We start from the raw sequence: 22,500 nt of genomic DNA, 5'->3' as shown, positions 1-22,500 counted from the left end.
TGCTGCCGTCTATAAAATACAAAGGACACGGGGCCACTGCATGAGCCAAAACTGCCGACAGGGTCTCCACCTGCGGCCAACAAACAACCATCTTCGTTGGTGCGCTGCTCCAGCCTGGGCCCAAACAACGGCTGCCCAAGAAACGTCCTCAAAGTCGAACTGCTGCTGGTACTCAAAAGTCCTCTTCCCCAAGAGAACAACCCGTTCGCTACTGCTGCCCGAACCTGACTAAAGGTTAGCGCCACGCCAACACAGACGTAAACACTCCTGTGAAAATAAGAGGAGGGGGAGGATTAGCCAAACAAAACAAACTAAATTTTATCAAACCAAAGATTAATATATATTCTATATATATATATATATATATATATATATATATATATATGAGTGTAAATAATTTACCAAGCTATGTGTTTGCAATTCAGATGAAGAACAAAAATTTGTTCAGTGTCTTGCGTTGTACAGTAACAATAATAATGATGATACATACCATATATATGCATAGGTGTGTATATATATATATATAGCATAGCCTCTTACTCAACATCTCACAATATATTTACTGAATATATATATCAGTAATACTATATAATATCTGTTATCAAATTAGTATCATATGGAATATATATATACTGAATACATATATATATATCTTAATGAACATTAATTAAAAGATTGTACAACGCAACAAAACCAAACAAATTTTATGTGTCAAACTTAGTTAAAGTGTTCTGCATCTGAATTACCAAAGAGAGAGAAAGATTTACCAACTTTGTAAATTAAACGTCCAGACCATACCTTCATACCTGATTAGGCCACGTGGGGAGGCAATTAATAGCATAGCCTCTTACTCAACATCTCACAATAATTTTCTGATATGGTTGTAATTATTCTGTTATCAAATTAGTATCAGCTGGAATATCAGAACTGAATCTGTATTTTGAAGAACATTGAGAGTAAAAGAGAGAGAGAGAGAGAGAGAGAGAGAGAGAGAGAGAGAGAGAGAGAGAGAGAGAGAGAGAGAGAGAGAGAGAGAGAGAGAGAGAACCATGAAAGTACATTTTCAAGTCCAAATATTCTGATGGGTTGTTATTCTAATTTTTCGTTTTCTTTTCCGTCTGTGTTGAAGACGAGAGAGAGAGAGAGAGAGAGAGAGAGAGAGAGAGAGAGAGAGAGAGAGAGAGAGAGAGAGAGAGAGAGAGAGAGCATTTTCAAACGAAATATTCTAATGGGTTGTTATTTTCCTCTTTTTTTGGTTTTGCTTTCCGTTATTGTAGAAGATTAAAATAAGAGAGAGAGAGAGAGAGAGAGAGAGAGAGAGAGAGAGAGAGAGAGAGAGAGAGAGAGAGAGAGAGAAACTAATGAATGCACATTTTCAAGTCCAAATATTCTGATAGGTTTTTATTCTCCTATTTTTTAGTTTTCCTTTCCGTCTGTGTTGAAAATAAGAGAGAGAGAGAGAGAGAGAGAGAGAGAGAGAGAGAGAGAGAGAGAGATTAGTATAATCTTTACTGCAAGTAAAACATTTACGTAATCCCCAATTATTTTTTAGTTGCCAAGTAATCCTCTGAAAAGCAATTTTTTGAAAACGAAATATGAGTAAACCTTCCCCCAGCAAATATCACTTGTTTCATTTAACCACGCAACATTATGACGAAAGCCGGAATAAACATGGTTTATTTTACTGGTCATATTTATTTCCTTATTCGATGTTAGTCCAGCTCGAAGTATTACCAGATAATATCCTTGTCAGTCAGGCAAGAGAGAATAATATATTACGAGAAGAACGGTTTTACTTAAAGTGGGTGAGTAGGCGGATTGTAATCGTTGATATCCCATTCAGAAAAAAAAATAAACGTTCCAAACCAGACGTGGAATTAAGATTCCGGTTTAATCGCGGGACAAGTAAATGTAAGTGTAGAATACCCTTGGAATTTAAAGCGAGAAATCCTCTTATTTATATTTCGTCTTGTTCAAGGAATTAATCTCCATGCAAAATAAACATCTATTCTTAATATACTTCTGTATAGATATAGATTCTAAGTGTTTCTGATATTCTTAAAACAAGAATAAAACGGACACTAAAAATGGTTTAGATGTTGTTTGACTGTGCAAAAGATTAAATTGAAAAAACAGGTAGGTAAATAATACTTTTCAAGATCAAACTAGGCATAATTAATTTCTCACTTATTAAAGGACGTATTTTTATTTGAAATGAAATATACCGTTTGACAAACAGTCTCATCCATCAACAAAAAACCTTTACAGAATAATTCCTCCCACGTCCCGTAGAAAAAAAAACGCATTTACCATTTCATTTCACACAATACATTAGTCGACTGCACCTCCACAAAAAATAAATCCATTTCCTTTCACATCGAAACGACCCGTCTCAAGGAATCACATCATTCCTTCCAGCCGGCCCGTTTTAGCTCCTCCAAATCCTTCTGCCTAATAGGACGGCAACAGCGAATCCTTTATCCTACAAGGGACAGGGCGCTGAGCAGCTTTGCATTGGCAAATCACTTACCAGCCATTATGCAGTTTCTTCGACCGCTTCTATCGCCCCACAGAGTTATTCCACTCTTAAGAAGTTGATCCTCAGAGGTGTCTGGAAGTATTGTTGTTTTTTGTCTTTTTTTTTGGCTGTTTCTACATTTATTTGGTATTCATTTCATTCATTCATTCTCTCTCTCTCTCTCTCCCTCTCTCTCTCTGTCTCTCTCTCTCCCTCTCTCTCTGTCTGTCTCTCTCTCTCTCTCTCTCTCTCTGTGGGTACGTGAATTTGATTATTCTATCCTCATAGTGAACAGTTGCATTACATTAAAACACAATAATTCTAGCTCGATCTATTTTCATACTTAAATGTTTTAAACAAGAGCAACGACAATAATAATAATAATAATAATAATAATAATAATAATAATAATAATAATAATAATAATAATAATAATAATAATAATAACAACAACACTTACTGCTTTGTAATTTCCCTCTAATGTAACATAAGGTAAATGAAGGCCCATTGTTTAAAGCGTTTTTATCAGTTTTTTTCTTAATATCTTATCAGACATTGGACGAAAAGAGTCCTTGCTGTAATGTTCCACAGTAGCAGTTCCTAGAACTCTGTGATATTTTGATAAGAATAAGGATGATTATCTCTTATTATTAAAGGTAAATTCATCTAATTTCCTAACACACACACACACACACAGAGCGAGAGAGAGAGAGAGAGAGAGAGAGAGAGAGAGAGAGAGAGAGAGAGAGAGAGAGAGAGAGATTAATAAGTAAGGATGACTATCTCTTAGTATTAAAGGTAAGGTAAATTTATCTAATTTCCTGAGAGAGAGAGAGAGAGAGAGAGAGAGAGAGCATAAGGATGAATATCTCCCAGTATAAAAGGTAAATTCCTCTAATTTCCTAACACACACACACACACACACACAGAGAGAGAGAGAGAGAGAGAGAGAGAGAGAGAGAGAGAGAGAGAGAGAGAGAGAGAGAGAGAGAGAGAGAGAGAGGGTGACCATCTCTTAGTATTAAAGGCAAACTCATTTAATTTCCTAACAGAGAGAGAGAGAGAGAGAGAGAGAGAGAGAGAGAGAGAGAGAGAGAGAGAAATCAATCAGCGTTTGCAAACACGACGAAACCGTGAATGGTATCAAGTAGCAATGTCTTCGATCTAATGAGTTTGGGTTGTAGCCAAAACAGCCGAACTACATCCACGAATATATATACATTTGGTATAGATGACGTAACACTGTTGTTTTGGAGAACCGTTCTCTTTACACAGCATGGCCTTTACGCCTATGGATATTTGTTCTAAATTCGACATTTATAATTTGTTACGACTTTTGAAATAAACATTGTAACTTACATGATCTTGAGAGCATAGAATCTAAGGTGCTTAGTATGTTTTGTCACTTAAAACGTACCTTTCTGTGATAGTTAAATCACATACTAATTTGATGATACTCCTCTGGTGATTTATAATAACATCTAAATGGTTTTTAATTTTCAGTTGTGGACAAATCATTTAAGGAATTATCAAAGGACTTTAAGCAAATTTGCAGTTTCAAAAAACTTTATCATGGTTCAGAAATTGAACAAAATTCATATCTATTTCCTTGTCAGCCTGAAATAAACACACATATATCTATCTATATATATAGATAGATATATGTTTATACATATATATATATATATATATATATATATATATATATGTATATATATATGTATATATATGTATGTATGTATGTATATATATATATATATATATATATATATATATATATATATATATATATATATATATATATATATATATATATATATATATATATATATATATATATATATATATATATATATATATATATATATATATATATATATATATATATATGAATATCACTGTCTGCAGTCTGCAGCGCTGGTGCAGACACCAATATAAATGTTATGGCAAAGGGAGGTGAATGTTTGTGTACTGCCAGAAGATAAGTTTTTTCTTGAATGAAATAACAAAGGATGTGTTTGTAGAAGAAATACGTTGTTTCACAGGAGAAGAGTGAGTCTCATTGTACGTATTTTGGAAGGAATTTTTTTATGTGGCTTGTAAAAATGTTTTTGGCTAGTTAGATAATAATATAACTAACCCAAATAGTTATTTTTTTTTAATTTTTACTCGTATACACCTTTTGAATTTTTTTTTATGTGACTTGTTAAGATATCGTTGGCCAGTTAGATAATTATATAACTAGACCAACTACCTAATTTTAGTCTTCTGTAAAGAAAACTATTGTGCCGGTTTTGTCTGTCCGTCCACACTTCTTTCTGTTCGCACTTTTTCTGTGCGTCCTCAGATCTTAAAAGCTGCTTAGGCTAGAGGGCTGCAAATTGGTATGTTGATCATCCACCCCCAAATCATCAATCACATCAAATTGCAGCCCTTTAATCTCAGTAGTTTTTTTTGGATTTAAGCTTAAGTTTAGCCATAATCGCGCTTCTGGCAACGCAACAACACAGGCCACTAATGCCGGCTGAGAGTTTTATGGACCGCGGCTCATACAGCATTATACCGACCCCACCGAAAGATAGATCTATTTTCGGTAGTTTTGGTTATACGGTGTACAGAAAACTCGATTGCGCCGAAGAGACCTCGGCGCAACTTTTACTTGTTGCAATATGTTCCTCTAAGGTTTCCGTCACTCCGATCGCAAGATATCTCAAAATGACTTGTTTTTATATTTTTTTATCTTATTTTCCATCAATAAAATAATTAACCTCAGAGTCCTAGAACCATGAATTCTTTCAAGCGTATTTGTTGGCACCTCTTGCAACAAATTACTTTTACTACATATTCGTAGAATCAAGAGCGACTGAAGGCAAATATTGCTTTAATCTTACGAAAACAACCGATGGTACGAATGTCTTTCCCAGCTGTGTCTACTAAGAGGCGTCTAGCTGGGCTCGAACCACTGAACTTTGTTAACTCGAGCTCAGCGCTGTACTACTGAGCCTTTGTACCAAATTTATTATTATTATTATTATTATTATTATTATTATTATTATTATTATTATTATTATTATTATTATTATTATTATTATTAAGCTTCTGTTGCTTCTTTCGAATGAACACCATATTCTCTGGAACTTGAATTTCAAGTCAGTGGCCCCTGTGGGGTTGTTCCATAAGAGTAGGGTTCATCCTCTGAATAATAATAATAATAATAATAATAATAATAATAATAATAATAATAATAATAATAATAATAATAATAATAATAATTCTTGTTTTGTTATTATTATTATTATTATTATTATTATTATTATTATTATTATTATTATTATTATTATTATTATTATTATTATTATTATTAATCTAGTGGGTCTGTTGTTATTCTACAATAGTCGCTGGTCATCCTGGAACGGATTTCGTCTGCGTAAATCCTCTCACTGTCTACTCTAAGGTCCTTCAAGGGACAAATCCGGATGACTGTCTCTCAGGAAATCTCGTAATTAAATCCCCTTCAGAATTTCTGTTCGCATAGATTGAAAATTCCTTCAAAATTTCGATGCACAAAATATTAAGGTAAATTTCTGTGTTTTTTTATTGGAAATTCAATAAAATTAGGATAATTACTTAATAACTTGACGTAATTTCTATGTTTATATTATAAAGTACAGTAAAATTAGCATAATTAATATAAAAGTAGTTTTATCCCTTCAGAATTTCTGTTCGCATAGATTGAAACTCCATCAAAATTTCTATGCACAGAGTATTAAGGTAAAATTCAACAAAATTAGCAAAATTACTTAATAACGTAACGTGATTTCTATGTTTATATTATAAAGTACAGTAAAATTAGTATAATGTTATAAAAATTGTTTACAGTAAAGGAAAAAATAACGTGATTCTTAGGACCACAGTTTATGAAGTCAAGGAACCTGACAAATTCCTATAACCGTAGAAAAAAAAATCCAAGAAAATTTTTCTAATGCCTAGAATTATCTTCCGCAAACTCCAGATAAATTGTCGAGAATCCTAGAAAGCTGGAATAATTCCTGCAACCATAATTAAAAATAAATAATACAAATTAACGCAATTGCTACCTAACAAGACAGTATATTTTAATTTTAGGAGATATAAACGATTTCTTCTTTTATTTTTCAGACATCTAACGAACTTTCGATTTTTAGTTTTCATTTTGTCTCCGTTTTGATATTGATAAGAATTAAGACGAGAGAGAGAGAGAGAGAGAGAGAGAGAGAGAGAGAGAGAGAGAGAGAGAGAGAGAGAGAGAGAGAGAGAGAGAGACTAAAAAAAAATACCATTTTAATTTTACAATTCTGATCGGCTTATTCTTCATACTTTGGGTCCATTTTGACGCTGATAAGAAATCAGGCGAGAGAGAGAGAGAGAGAGAGAGAGAGAGAGAGAGAGAGAGAGAGAGAGAGAGAGAGAGAGAGAGAGAGAGAGAGAGAGAATGCTAATAAGATGAAATGATAATGAAAATTAGGTATAAGAATTGAAAGTCCTTCATAATGTACACGAACTGTTAAATGAAAGCCGAATTTCCTTTTATGAATGAAAAAAAAGTCCCATTTAAAAGCTCTGTCCTAAGACAGATACAAATTCCTCATTCGTTCATGGAGAGAGAGAGAGAGAGAGAGAGAGAGAGAGAGAGAGAGAGAGAGAGAGAGAGAGAGAGAGAGAGAGAGACGGCATTTACATGTAAATCCCCTGTTGGGGAGCGTCCCTTTGAAACGACACAATTTGCTCTTTCTCTCGTGAGAAATGGGTTCAGAAAAGATTAATCTCTTTTGATGTCGACAAACCGCTTTATTTCATTGTCTCATTCCTCTCGGAGGCATTTTGTTACGTGGTGGAATATGTACGAGTTTTATGAATGTATTTTATGTATGGTGTATATATGTATATATATATGTATATATATATATATATATATATATATTTATATATATATATATATATATATATATATATATATATATATATATATATATATATATATATATATATATATATATATATATATAAAATTATATATAATGTTATAAAATATATATATATATATATATATAAATATATAAAATAGCGTGATTATTATCTATATAATATTGTATATAGTTATATAGCCTATATATATATATATATATATATATATATAAATATATATAATAAAATATATTCTAAAATTAGCATAATGTTATAAAAAATTACACAAAAAGCAAAATAGCGTGATTCTTAGCACACAATTTGTGAAGTTAAGGAGCCTGTACGACATGAAAAAACCCCAATAAAATATTTCTAATGCCTAGAATTACACACACACACACACATACACACACACATATATATATATATATATATATATATATATATATATATATATATATATATATATATATATATATATATATATATATATATATATATATAATTCAGAGATTTCGTATTATTACGTTTAATTCATTTTCGTATAAATCTTTCTTTACTCCTTACAGAATAGTTCTCTACAGCTCTTATCGACTTAAACTCTTTCATCATTCGCCAACCATGAACGTTTCCCGCTGACAAGGGAAACGCTTCTAAATCGGGAAGCTTTTGCCAAAAGCTAATGAGATTGGCCCAGTTGGGTACACAGCCGAAAAGAGAAGGAAAACTGCCCCCAAATCCTCCTTCCATGCGTGAGATTGTTCATTGAACCTGAAGAAGCTCGTCGAGTGAGTCTCCCCAGGGGAAGGTAATTTTCCAGAAACTATTAGATTGTCTAAAATATATAAATAACAAGTAAAAAATGCGCCGAAGAAATGGAATTTTCTGTACAGCCGCTGCAGCGTATAATCAAGGCCACCGAAAATAGATTCTATCTTTCGGTGGTCTCGGTATAATGCTGTATGAGCGGCGGCCCATGAAACTTTAACTACGGCCCGGTGGGGCCTATTCTATATCGTTGTCAGAAGCATGATTATGGTTAAATTTAATCTTAAATAAAAATAAAAACTACTGAGGCTAGTGGGCTGCAATCTGGTGTATTTGATGATTGGAAGGTGGATGATCAGCAAACCAAATTGCAGCCCTCTAGCCTCAGTAGTCTTTAAGATCTGAGGGCGGACAGAAAAAGTGCGGAAAGAGAAAAGTGCGGACGGACAGACAAAGCTGGCACAATAGTTTTATTTTACAGTAAACTAAAAATAAAAAAAAATCATAAATGCTATGGAAAACATAAATCAAGGGACTACTGCGAAATTTATGAAAATCCAGAACTGAAGAAAGAAATCCAGTTATGTTAGGGTACAAATACACTTAAAAATAAACCTCTGCAGAGAGCTTTCGGGAATCTGTTCGATTCATCTTTCAAATCTAGAATTGTTGAAGGTATGTTACAGAGTGATTAAGGAAAATTAAATTTTTCAATAGCGTAAAATTTTTCTAATCGAACAGAACATTCGGTCTGGTAGACTCTCCTATAAATAATCATCTCGGCTTCAGATCTGAAAGAGGATGATTTATGGAACCCTGAACCTCCTCACTGAACCTCAGATTATTTATGCAAGGTTCGGGATTGGGGAAATAATGGCCGATGGTACAAAGCAAACCACGGGAGAAGAGTTATGGTTTTGGGAGAAGAAGCGGCTGCTAGATAACGGGGTTTATGAAGCAAAGCCCCATCGGAAATGTAAATCAAAAGTTTGTTGTGGTAGAGGTGATTCATGGGGTGGTTTCGAAAAGGCTGGAAAATGTTTGGAAGGAGTTGCAAAGGTTACTGGAAAGATCACGCCAACTATCATATGTACTCTAGAATCTGATATAAAAATATGATTCCGTATGGTATTATTATATTGTTATTATCAGAAGATGAAACCTATCCATTTGGAACAAGCCCACCAAATGACTTGAAATTCAAGCTTCCAAAGAATGTGGTGTTCATTAGGAAGAAGTAAGAGGAGGTAAAGGGAAATACAGAAAGAGGAGATCACACTTATTAAAAAAAAAAAAAAATAGATGAATAAATTAACAAACAGATAAAGATTTATTAAAATGGAAGGAGAATATTTGTTAGGGTAGTAATGCATTGCAACTTCGCTTGAACTTCTAAAGTTTCAAATGCACATCCTCTGGGAGGCTGTCCCACCAGTATCTTTATCTTGCCCAGGCCGGAATAAAGCAGCCCTAAATATTATTATTTCCCAAATATGGAAATTAAAACAGCAGGTACAATCACATGCCTTTTCTTTTTCAACTTCAGAGTTATAACAATTATGTAACGACAAGATTGTGGGTAAGTTTGTAATTTTAATGATAACTTTTCAAACGATTTATTTCTTGCAGTCGTTTTCGTAGGATTATGAAGGAATTTATTTCTTCCAAAAAAAGGAAAGGATTTATCCAGAGAATGTTTCACCGACGTTATTGGATTTTGATGTCAGGACCAAGTAAATAAAACGATGTTTAGGCAATATCGGACGAAAGAAATCCACTTAAAAGCGGAGATGGGGCGATACATCTCTGCTGCGACGATAGATCTGTCGACTGAGAGACACGTGGATCGATTTCGTTCCGTACGAGAAACGGACGTGTATTTCACAGCTTGTTTTTGGTTTAAGTTTATTTGACTGTTATTATCAAGGTCGTTAGACAATGGGAAACTCATACTCGGATGCAGCAAAGGTTTGTAGATGAAAAGGAAGAGAAAGTGAAAAGTTAAAATGTTTTGCTTCACCATGATGGTATAGAGATAGGTAGAGCCTGCTCTCAGGGCATGAAAGGTTAGTACTTGGGAACACAGACGAACTAAAAACATCCTTGAATTTACAGTATATATATATATATATATATATATATATATATATATATATATATATATATATATATATATATATATATATATATATATATATATATTTTTTTTTTTTTTTTTGTCAGGCCTGGTTGGCAGCGGTCTTGTCTTTCAATTAAAAGACCTGGGTCTGATCCATCAGAAATTTATTTCTGTGCACACTTAATTTAATTGTGATTATATGATTATATATATATATATATATATATATATATATATATATATATATATATATATATATATATATATATATATATATATATATATATATATATAAAGAACAGCAAAAGAGAGGGAGAACACGCCTGTGATACTGATCAAAGAAGTTCAGGATTCCATGGCAAATTCGCCCCTGCTGTAAATCCCGGATTTAGGATGTTTGTGAAAGTTGGATAGAAGGATTTTCAAGTCGACAACCACAACCTGCTACTAAAATTCCCCCCTAGGGGAATTTCTCGAGCTTCTCGAATTCCCCAACATCCTCCCCCTTGGAAAAATGAACGCATTAAGACTTTGTTTCCTGGGATTTTTTTTAACAAGTTTTCAGAGAATGTCTAAGATGATGAGCCAATATCTGTTGAAAGCTGATGCCTTAGGAGTTAGAGCTGAGATCTATGAGGTCATTCAGAGCTGAAAGAGAAATTGAGAGTGAAATATTTTAAAGGTGTAACAGGAGGAAAACCTCACAGTTGCACTACGAAACAATTGTTAGGAAAGGGTTTGAAGTAAGATGATAAAATAAGAGAACTGAACTGAGACATTGGAAAAGGAATGAAAGGGACTGTAGCTAGGGGCTGTAAGGACGTTGCAAAGAACCTCAAGTACCGCCTACGGTATACAGCCTGAGGGGCACTGACGGCACTACCCCCATACGGGGCGGGCACGAATTCAATTTTTGATGTAAAATAAATAAAGATTATAAAGGGTTAAAGGTGTCATTTATAGTTTAATATACTAGAAAACGGTAGAAGCTTATCCTTACGACACAGCCTCGGCTTCCAACCTCTCACAGATATTGAGGGAACTTGGTGGGAGCCTCATTTTGGTGACACAAACGTTCCCCTCGGAATATCATGTTATCGGATAGCAACAAGAGTCGAGTAGCAAAGGGGGAAGAAGAAGACTATCATCTGGTCTTATAGCTTTTCCATTCCAGGGGAAAATGTCGCCATTGGATTATGTATATTAACATATTGGATTATGGAAATTAGCGTTTTATGTCCTTTCCAGGAATTTTGAAAATGAACTCCGTTTCATAATTTGAATCTGGAAGTGTGAGTTAGCTGATAAAATAAAACAAAAATGAAATAACAATAATTACAAAAAGGTATTGTATATATATGATAATTATTATTTGGAGTAACTGCCTTCACCCAGCGTGAAGAGCCGGGTTCGATGCCCTAACGAGTCAGACCGATCTGGACATGAACCGTTAAGACCATTTTTTTTTTTTACCTAATGAGCGTTTTAGGTACGCGTGGTTACTCGACTATAGTAGGTTGCCACCAGTGTGGGCAGGAAATCATATGAAGATACTAGCTCTCTCCCTCTCTCTCTCTCTCTCTCTCTCTCTCTCTCTCTCTCTCTCTCACTGGTTTTTATCGGTACAGCTTTACTTTCTTTCTTTCACTTCGCACAAGGTAAAAGAAAATGGGTGATCACAAAATCCTCAATTGTAAAAATAACTAAATATTAAATGGACTCTCTCTCTCTCTCTCTCTCTCTCTCTCTCTCTCTCTCTCTCTCTCTCACACACACATTGGTTTTTATCGGTACAGCTTTATTTTCTTTATTTCACTTCGCATATGGCAAAAGAAAATGTGTGATTATAAAATCTTCAAAAGTAAAAATACCTAAATATTAAATGGACCTCTCTCTCTCTCTCTCTCTCTCTCTCTCTCTCTCTCTCTCTCTCTCTCTCTCTCTCTCTCTGGTGAATCCAATAAATAATCATCCCAAAGCTTAAGAAGGAAAAATTGCCCTGTTAAATACTCCATCCTCTCGCTTAAAATTCCGGAATGGGATTAAACAGACTATTTGTAAATCCATCCGACGATACCTTAGTTAAATCCCTCATTTTTTGGTCTTCTCTCGTCTTCGAACTTCCTACCTTTCTTCTTGTCTTCTTACTGTTTTTCATTGTCATATATATTTTCCCCCTTGTTCTTGCAGACATTTATCAGTTTTGCTTTTCATTCGTTAGAGAAAAATCACTTTTTCTAATACATTTTTTCCTGAACTTTTTTTTTTATATTTATTTTCGTCTATAAGTTTTATTTTGCTACTTCTTTCTTTTCAGTATAGTCTCCCGTTCTTATTATTTTGCTTTCCTTTCTTTTGCGTTTTATACAGTTCTGTTTTCATTCTTAAGCTGAAAATAATCCTTTTTAGTTTTCTGTAAAAGAAAACTGTTGGGTCGGCTTTGTCTGTCCGTCTGCACCTTATTCTGTCCGCACTTTTTCTTTCTGCACTTTTTTCTGTCCACATTTTTCTGTCCGTACTTTTTCTGTCTGCACTTTTCTCTGTCCGCACTTTTTTCTGTCCGCACTTTTTTCTGTCCGCATTTTTCCCTGTCCGCACTTTCGCTATCCGCCCTTAGATCTTAAAAATTACTAAGGCTAGAGGGCTGCAAATTGGTATGTTGATCATCCACCCTCCAATCATCAATCAAACATACCAAATTGCAGCCCTCTAGCCTCAGTAGTTCATATTTTATTTGAGGTTAAAGTTAGTCATAATCGTGCTTCTGGCAAAGGAATAGGATAGGCCACCACTGGGCCGTGGTTAATGCTTCATGGGCGGCGGCTTATACAGCATTATACCGAGACCACCAGAAGATAGATCTATTTTCGGTGTCCTTGATTATACTCTGTAGCGGCTGTACAGAAAACTCGATTGCGCCGAAGTTTCTTCGGTGCACTTTTTACTTGTTTTCTTTTAGTTAACAGTCCGTCGTCGCCTCTTTTATCTCATAATCTCTGGTTATTCTTATTTCTTCAACCGCATTCATTTTGTAGTGTCTCTTTTGCTAATTATTTGTCTTTTCCCTTCCTCTCTCTCTTTCTCTGCCTTTCCGTCCTTTAATTTTGGATATGGCCTTTAATTTTCTCTCCCATTTTTCTCTCTTTCCTTCTCTCGTCTTCTTCTTTTGAAAGACTTTATCATATTATTTTGCCTCCGTTCTTAACTCTGTCTTTTCTCTGCTTCATTATGCGCATGTCTGAATAGCTCTTGTTTTCGTTATGCTCTCTCTCTCTCTCTCTCTCTCTCTCTCTCTTTCAATTGTTGTTCGCCTGGAATGTCTCTTAAAGGATATTGCTTTCCTCCTCTCTCTCGTCCTTCTCTCTATATTTATACACTTCTCCCCACCCCTTTCTCTCTCTCTCTCTCTCTCTCTCGTCCTCTCTCTTTAGTCATTTCTAAAATTTATAGAAATTCCTTCTCTCTCTTTGCATTCTTCTCCCTTCAATCTTTAGACTTTCCCTCTTTCTCTCTCTCTCTCTCTCTCTCTCTTTGCTAGAGCCTTCCATGTTTTAAAATTTTCTATTTTCTGCAGTTCCTGCGTCTCCCTCTCTCCCCACTCTTCTCCTTTAGACTTTTTCTTGTTCTCTGCCTGTCTGTCTTCCCCTAGTTTCTGCATTCCCTTCTCCCCTCTCTTTTCCTCTCTGCCTGTCTGCCCCATCGCTCTCTCTCTCTCTCTGTCTCTCTCTCTCTCTCCTCAATCCCCCCCATTTACTTGATGAATTCTTCCCACTTCGTCAGATTTATGGAACGTTGTTGATCCTCCGCTTGTCCGGCGTTCTCGAAGGGATGAAAGTCTTCAGAAAGGAGTGAAAGAATCTGGATACAATTCGAGTAAAACTGACTGATTGGGTTGTGGAAGGAGCCATTCGTCTTGGTATCTAGGAAGACACTCTCTCCTCTCTCTCTCTCTCTCTCTCTCTCTCTCTCTCTCTCTCTCTCTCTCTCTCTTGATATATATATATATATATATATATATATATATATATATATATATATATAATAATATATATATACATAAATAAATATATATATATATATATATATATATAAATATATATATATATATATATATATATATATATATATATATATATATATATATATATATATATATATATATATATATATATATATATATATATATATATATTTTTATTATTCCGAATATATATATATATATATATATATCTATCATTTATATATATCTATCTCTATATATCTCTATATATATATATATATCTATCTCCTTTTTATTATTCGAATGTTCTCTCTCTATCAGATTTTTCTCTCAATCATCTACTCCATTTATGTCACAGATTGCAATCATCTACAATTTTCTAAATTTGCAAAATTCTTCCTCTCTCTCTCTCTCTCTCTTTCTCTCTCTCTCTCTCTCTCTCTCTCTCTCTCTCTCTCTCTCTCTCTCTCTCTCAGATTAAGCAATCATCTACTCCATAAATGTATTGATCTATACAATTTTCTAAATTTGCAAAATTCTCTCTCTCTCTCTCTCTCTCTCTCTCTCTCTCTCTCTCTCTCGCCTTTCCTACCCTCCACCGCCTTCCCCCCCTGACGCATTATTCAAGATTGGAAAGGCTCTCTGGCACTGGCAAAGCCATTTTCTTAGAGGCGCTTGCTAATTTTGGAGGCAGCATAGGAATGTCTGAAAATATCAGGGCCGCTTCGTATTCCCAGACCGCTCGAATTTCAACTTTATCCTTTGGGAGTTTTGCTTCTTGCTCTTGGGAACAAGTGTAGAGATATACTGTACATCAGTCCAGTATAATCTTCAAGTAACGAAAGTTTAGATTATTGTTTAGAATTTTTGTGAAAAGAGTTTGGTTTTAAAATTCTTAAAAAGTCGCTTTCTCTTTGCGCCAGACAGTCTTCAAATAATTAATTCCTTCTATTATTGGTTGCAATTTTTAAAAAGTTTGATTTCTAGGTTCCTATATCTCCTTAAAAGATTCTTAAAATAATGAATTCCTTCTAGCTTGTTTGGGATTTAAAGAACGTTTGATTTCTAAGTTCCTATTTATCCTTAAAATAATCTTAAAATAATCAATTCCTTCTATTATTGCTTGGGATTTAAAGAAATTTTGATTTTTAGTTTCCCATTTCTCCTTAAAAAATTCTTAAAATAATGAATTCCTTTTATCATTACTTGGGATTAAAATAAAGTTTGATTTCTAATTTCCCATTTTCCTTTAAAAATTCTTAAAATAATGAATTCCTTCTATCATTGCTTGGAATTCAAAGAAAGTTTGATTTTTAATTTTCTATTTCTTCTTAAAAAGTTCTCAAAATAATGAGTTCCTTCTATCATTGCTTGAAATTCAAAGAAAGTTTGATTTTAAGTTCCTATTTTCCTTAAAAGATTCTCAAAATAATAAATTCCTTCTATCATTGCCTTGGAATTCAATGAAAGTTCGATTTCTAATTTCCTAGAGGTGCTTTTCTCCTTAAAAATTGCTTCAATAATCAAAGTTTGTACCAGACGTCTTTAACTCGACCTAAAATTTCAGTGTAGGTATATGGTTTTGGTTTTCCAAGTCAGGCTGCAGAGGCGATGCAGGGCTTTATTTTTCTTTTCTGGAAGAGGGAAAGGAAATGGAACAGCTCCCAATGTCTGAGCCAGACTCAGCCCCGTAAAAAATAATATGGATGTGAAAGCAAGTTGCATCATTTTCAGATCTGAAGTCGAGACAGCTTCTTTCCTGTTTCTCTCAACTGACTTTAGTTTCTCAGGATTTCTTTTTTTTTATTCTGTTCTCATTCCCTGATTTTTCCGTAATTACTTTTTCAATTTTCCATTTTCAAGCAACTGTCCTTATTTCATTTCGATTTTGTTCTATGGAGATAGATATAGTGTTTCTCATTATATATCTTTCTTTACTGCATAAATATTTTGAATACTGCTTTCATCTGTTCTGACTTCCTAAATCATTACGAATTTGAGAAACAATACAACAATGAATTGAAGGAAATGTAAGTTTATATAACTTTATTATATAAACACAAGATTTAAGGTTACATTTTCTCAGCTTGTAATTAAACAATGTGATTATTCGGTTGTTACAGTATGGTTATAAAGAAAAGTTTTATCTCAGAAACTGTACAAAACACTTTTTCCTTGTCCTAAACTGATGCTGGGCCTCCGAAAATGAAGAATGAAAGGCATTTACATGAAACTGCAACGTTCAAACGTTATAATTAAAAAAGAATGAAATGGAATATCGCCATAAAGTACTTTACTTATAAAAACCAAATCTGTCACCTTATCGATGTTTGTTTAGTATCTTCGTTTAATGATTTTTATTTTAATTCATCAATAAACAAATTAATTTTTATGAAACTATTATCCAGGTGGTATGTTATTCCATTACCAGACCAAAAGCAGTCCACGAATTCTCGTCTCGCAACAGCATAAAATAAGACATGAAAAACCTCCAGTGGTCTTCCAGGTGAACAACACATGCCTTATTTCTCGAGGACCTCTCAAACTGAAAGCCAACATTCAGTCCAGGTGGAATAGAACCGGGAGAAATCAACCAAAGAAAACGGGCTTCAGTGCTTGCTGCTGCTTTGCTTGAAATGTAGGTACCTTTGAGGGAGAAGAAGTCATGTCCCAAGTCGACTGGAAATCAAAAACTTTTACGATTCCGGAGGATTTTGGAGGGATGAATATTCTAGCGAACTTTTGGAATAAGCGGAACGCTTGCACACAAAGACACGCGTCAACAAACGTACACAGAAAACAGACGTCCATACACGTACACATAAAAAGGCGTCCACACACGTACACAGAAAACATGAGTCCAAACATGTACACACAAAACAGGCGTCCACACACGTACACGAAAACAAGTGTCCACACAATCACACAGAAAGCAGGCCACCACACATGCACACAGAAAACATGACTCCATAAACGTACATAGAAGACACGCGTACACACACGCACGCACACAGAAAGCTCGAGTTTGCTCGTGTGCGGATTTTCGGAAAATCAACAGGAAGGTCTTGAGTCGAACGGGGAGATATTTGTCAATTTGTTTTAGGATTTCTTAGAGGGGGGAATCGCTTGGCGTTGTTTGGAAATCAGATCGAAAGCACACACCATCCTTCCTTCTCTCTCTCTCTCTCTCTCTCTCTCTCTCTCTCTCTTTCACACAGAGGAGAGATAAAAAAGTTAACCTATTTATGAAGCTTACACCTTAAGTTGCATAGCTGTTTTTTTTCTTAGATTATCTACCGTTTCACAAGATAATATCCAAAATATTATTTTGGATGGTATAGTTATTATTAATCAAGAAATATAAAATTAAAGTAAACTGGGCTATAAATAACTTCCATTTATATCATTTCAATGCCTCCTTTCTATTCAAAACTATTTCAGTGGCAAGCAAAAATATACACAGAAACGCTATCAGGCTCAATGCAAGCGAACAGGAATTGCATTCCTTCTCTCCACAGACATTTTTGTTTCCTGCCTTTGGTTATAGTTTCTTCTCAAGATTTCATTCACTTATTTCATCATATTATTTAACATCATGCTGAATAAGCTTATTATGGCTGCCAAAACTAACCTCATTAAGTTAATAAGACATAGAAAATCCAAAAAAATAGATTTTATATGTAAGATTAAATTAAAAGGTCATCATAGACTTATAGATAGTAAAGAATTTCAAAAAAATGCAAGAAATCAGAATTATGTGAAGACTTACTTTAAAAAATTGTCATGACAGACTTAAAATCAGTAAAGAATTCCCATGTACTTTCTGAGGAAAATGACAGATCACCCCTTCCTGGAAAGACCCTAAAATTCAAAGTCAACATTTGTCCTGGAAGAATATAAGTCAGGAGGATCCAGGTCACTACAAACATACTCTGATGCTTCATGCTGATTGCCTTGCTTATGTGGGGACCCCTGGGGAACACAGGACTGTCTTAAGTCGATTGGGAGGATGTTTGCCAATTTGTCTTAGGATTTCTTGGAAAGTTGCATATTTTATCAGTTGCGAAATTGAAGAGTTACTAAAAGACACACACACACAAACGCACACACACAGAGAGAGAGAGAGAGAGAGAGAGAGAGAGAGAGAGAGAGAGAGAGAGAGAGAGAGAGAGAGAGGAGTGTGGGTTGACTATTTAATAGCCTTAACCGAAATTTGCCTCCTGTTCCCTTATTGAAGAGAGAGAGAGAGAGAGAGAGAGAGAGAGAGAGAGAGAGAGAGAGAGAGAGAGAGAGAGAGGTATGCGATGGATTAAGAAGTATCACGTCTTTCATAAAACGGCAAGTGAAATAAGACACAAATACACACACCCACTCGCACAGAGAGAGAGAGAGAGAGAGAGAGAGAGAGAGAGAGAGAGAGAGAGAGAGAGAGAGAGAGAGAGAGAGAGAGAGAGAGGTTTGTAATGGATTAAGAAGTATCACGTCTTTCATAAACGACAAGTGAAATAAGACACAAACACACACCCACTGCACAGGAGAGAGAGAGAGAGAGAGAGAGAGAGAGAGAGAGAGGTTTGTAATGGATTAAGAAGTATCACGTCTTTCATAAAACGACAAGTGAAATAAGACACAAATACACACACCCACTCGCACAGGAGAGAGAGAGAGAGAGAGAGAGAGAGAGAGAGAGAGAGAGAGAGAGAGAGAGAGGTTTATGATAAACGGCTAGGTAATAAATTTAAAGGAATCCATAGTATGTCTCCGGGAACGACTGGGTCGCCAGAGAACAATTGCATCCTCTACCGTCACATAACACAGTCCGTATACTTTATGACCCAATTCGGTGCCTAACCTTCCATCACTGGGCTGTACAAGTTGGCAGTAAAGAGAGCTGTCTCATTTTCTTGCCCTTAACTTTAAAGGAAAAGAAGAAGAGATAGAAGACTCAGTGTCCCAAAAGATTCTTGCTGAGTCAGACTCTGACTGGCTCATTTGTCACAAATGACGTCAGTCGACGCCTTGCGAGGTATATAATTATTGCTAATACTGAGGACAAGTGGAATTTCGACCTTATGGTTTTTAAAAGCCAAGGATTAAGAAAAGAGAAAAAAAATATGATATTATAAATTTAGTAATTGATTATTTCAAACACCTAAATATTGCAGAAACTGATTATTTGCTTCTTTTATTTTCAAAGACATTGTAAAAAATGTAAGACAACGTTTCCCCTGAGAAAGATGACTCCCAAGAAAAGAAAGAAAGGATTCACTAATGAATCACTCACCCTCGCAGCCACTGAATCAAGAATGAATCTCCCGTTCAGAAACCTTCCAAAACAGATCATTCATCAAGAGAAATCAACACAATCATAACAATTCATCACTGGCAATAAGTCTTCCCCACCTGTCAATCTGAGGGACATATCAACTCAGTTACGATCGTTTATAACCGTCGTTATCAGCGTAATTGCCTCGTTTGTCAGACTGTAGATTGACCATTAAATGAGACTGAAGCCATAGAGAAGCCTGTAGGATGTCGGAATCCTGTCTTAGGTCATCCTACAGGACGTTGGGATGCTGTTGAATACATCCACGTGGATGCAGAGAGAGAGAGAGAGAGAGAGAGAGAGAGAGAGAGAGAGAGAGAGAGAGAGAGAGAGAGAGAGAGAGAGAGAGAGGTGAATCCTGTCTTAAGGTATCCTATAGGACGTTGGGATGCTGCTGAATACATCCATAAGGAAGTAAAGATAGAGAGAGAGAGAGAGAGAGAGAGAGAGAGGTGAATCCTGTCTTAAGGTATCCTATAGGACGTTGGGATGCTGTTGAATACATCCATAAGGAAGTAAAGATAGAGAGAGAGAGAGAGAGAGAGAGAGAGAGAGAGAGAGAGAGAGAGAGAGAGAGAGAGAGAGAAATGCTGTCTAATACATCCACATGGAAGCAGAGAGAGAGAGAGAGAGAGAGAGAGAGAGAGAGAGAGAGAGAGAGACAGACAGACAGACAGACAGACAGACAGACAGACAGAGAGACAGAGAGAGAGAGAGAGAGAGAGAGAGAGAGAGCGAGAAAGAGAGAGATTGAATGAATACACATGCATCGAGAGAGAGAGAGAGAGAGAGAGAGAGAGAGAGAGAGAGAGAGAGATGCAGAGAGAGAGAGAGAGAGAGAGAGAGAGAGAGAGAGACTCTTTCCCCTAAACCTTCAAATAATTTTCTGCACTGTTAGACCCCTAATGAAGACAAGATACTTCAGCCCCCGAGCGACTCCAGGAACCTTTTGTCAGAGATAAAAGGATTAAAAAAACCTGGAGTGGGATCTTGAGCAAGACCGGACAATGAGCTCCAACACTTTGATGTTCAGTTTCCCGCCTAATCGACCGAGACTAAAGGGCGAATTGATCATAAGGAGAAAACTGACTTATTCTCGTGGGGGGGCGAAGTGACTTAATAGACAAGAAGCTCTTGCAGTCTTTTGGAAAGAGCAGTAAGTTTCCTAAAAGAAAATGGGGGAATAATGGTGTGCGCTGTAGCATTCAAGATGAAATCAATATACGTAGCTATTAAGAATCTGTAAAACAACGCTTCCGCAGTCAAGAATTAATTTCTTGTATTAAAATTACATACTCCAGTGCACATGATATCTAAAGCTGGTTCAGGAAAAAAAATTGTATCACAGTTTCTGTAAAACTCAGGATTTATGAGAACAAGTTAGGTACTTACTGATTGGCATTCATGTTTGCCAAACAGTTTTAAAATGTGGCCTTCCCCTGAGCCAAATCGCCCTCCCCCCACCAATCTAAAAAGAAATACGAACTAATTCAGTGCTAGAAGTATCTTGCAATATATACACGGAGTACGTAGACAAATAAACCCAAAACCACTAATTTCAGATTAGAGAAATCCGTTGTCCAGAAAAATAGACTCACTAATGAGTCCGTTGTTCATTTGTCTTCCTCCTTTACAAAACCTTTAGAGAGAGAGAGAGAGAGAGAGAGAGAGAGAGAGAGAGAGAGAGAGAGAGAGAGAGAGAGAGAGAGAGAGAGAGAGAGTTCACGACACCCTTCAGTCTCTGGAGGCTTTGAAAACGAATGTAATCACCTAAGAAATAATCATTTATATATCACGAGGCGATGAGGGAAGGCCTCGTTCAGTTCGGCCTCATAAAATAAAACTGCCTCGTTCATTAAGTGGAAAAAGGAAAACAAAACTGTTTACTCGGACGTTTCTTTTAACGAACGACTTGTATATGTGACATCGTAACTTCTTTTTAGTGGGTGAATATGAAGACTAATAAAGAATACCAAAATTTAGTTTCTTGTGTAAATTGAAGCTGTAGCACTTTGGGGATTGCATAATATTATCACAGGTAAGTTCTTAAGCTGAAAATATTGTATAGTTTAAAGATATATATACTCAAAGGCTTGTATTCTAACTACATGGGTAAATTATGTTCAAATAAATTGAAGTTTTTCCTTTGAGTCATCAGTGTAGCAAACCTGATTTAAAATAAAAGATTATATACATGAAATACATATTACTTAATTGTACAAATACGTAAAGAGCAAATATCCAGAAAATGTCTAAGGACAAAGTTGATATATCTACTTACTTTATTATTTTATATTGAACATAAAGAGAGAGAGAGAGAGAGAGAGAGAGAGAGAGAGAGAGAGAGAGAGAGAGAGAGAGAGAGAGAGAGAAATTTGCTACATAGGCATAGACAATATAAAACCATTTGAGAGAGAGAGAGAGAGAGAGAGAGAGAGAGAGAGAGAGAGAGAGAGAGAGAGAGAGAGAGAATTTTACTGCCTAAGCTAAGACAATATGAAACCATTTGAAAAATTTATATCACTTGACGAGTCGTGATCAAAACAACTCCAAAATAAAAATAGAAGTTAATGGACACTTCAAATCAGAAGAAACCATTTCAACTCTTTCACGTCATGGGAAAGGAGAGAATTCATAATCGTTTCAATTCCGTACGCGTATAGGACGCGGATATCAAAGGGAGATCACTTCGTTGGAATCGGTTTCATATATAAAAAAATATCGCCGTGGAAAAAATGATCTGCATATGAATTGCCTTAGAAGTTACTGAATTCATGGGATGCCACTGTTTATTTTCTAAACATTTCTCTCTCTCTCTCTCTCTC

Source organism: Macrobrachium rosenbergii, chromosome 21 (assembly GCF_040412425.1).
Source record: "Macrobrachium rosenbergii isolate ZJJX-2024 chromosome 21, ASM4041242v1, whole genome shotgun sequence".
NCBI lineage: Eukaryota > Metazoa > Arthropoda > Malacostraca > Decapoda > Palaemonidae > Macrobrachium > Macrobrachium rosenbergii.
This window is presented reverse-complemented; position numbering follows the sequence as displayed.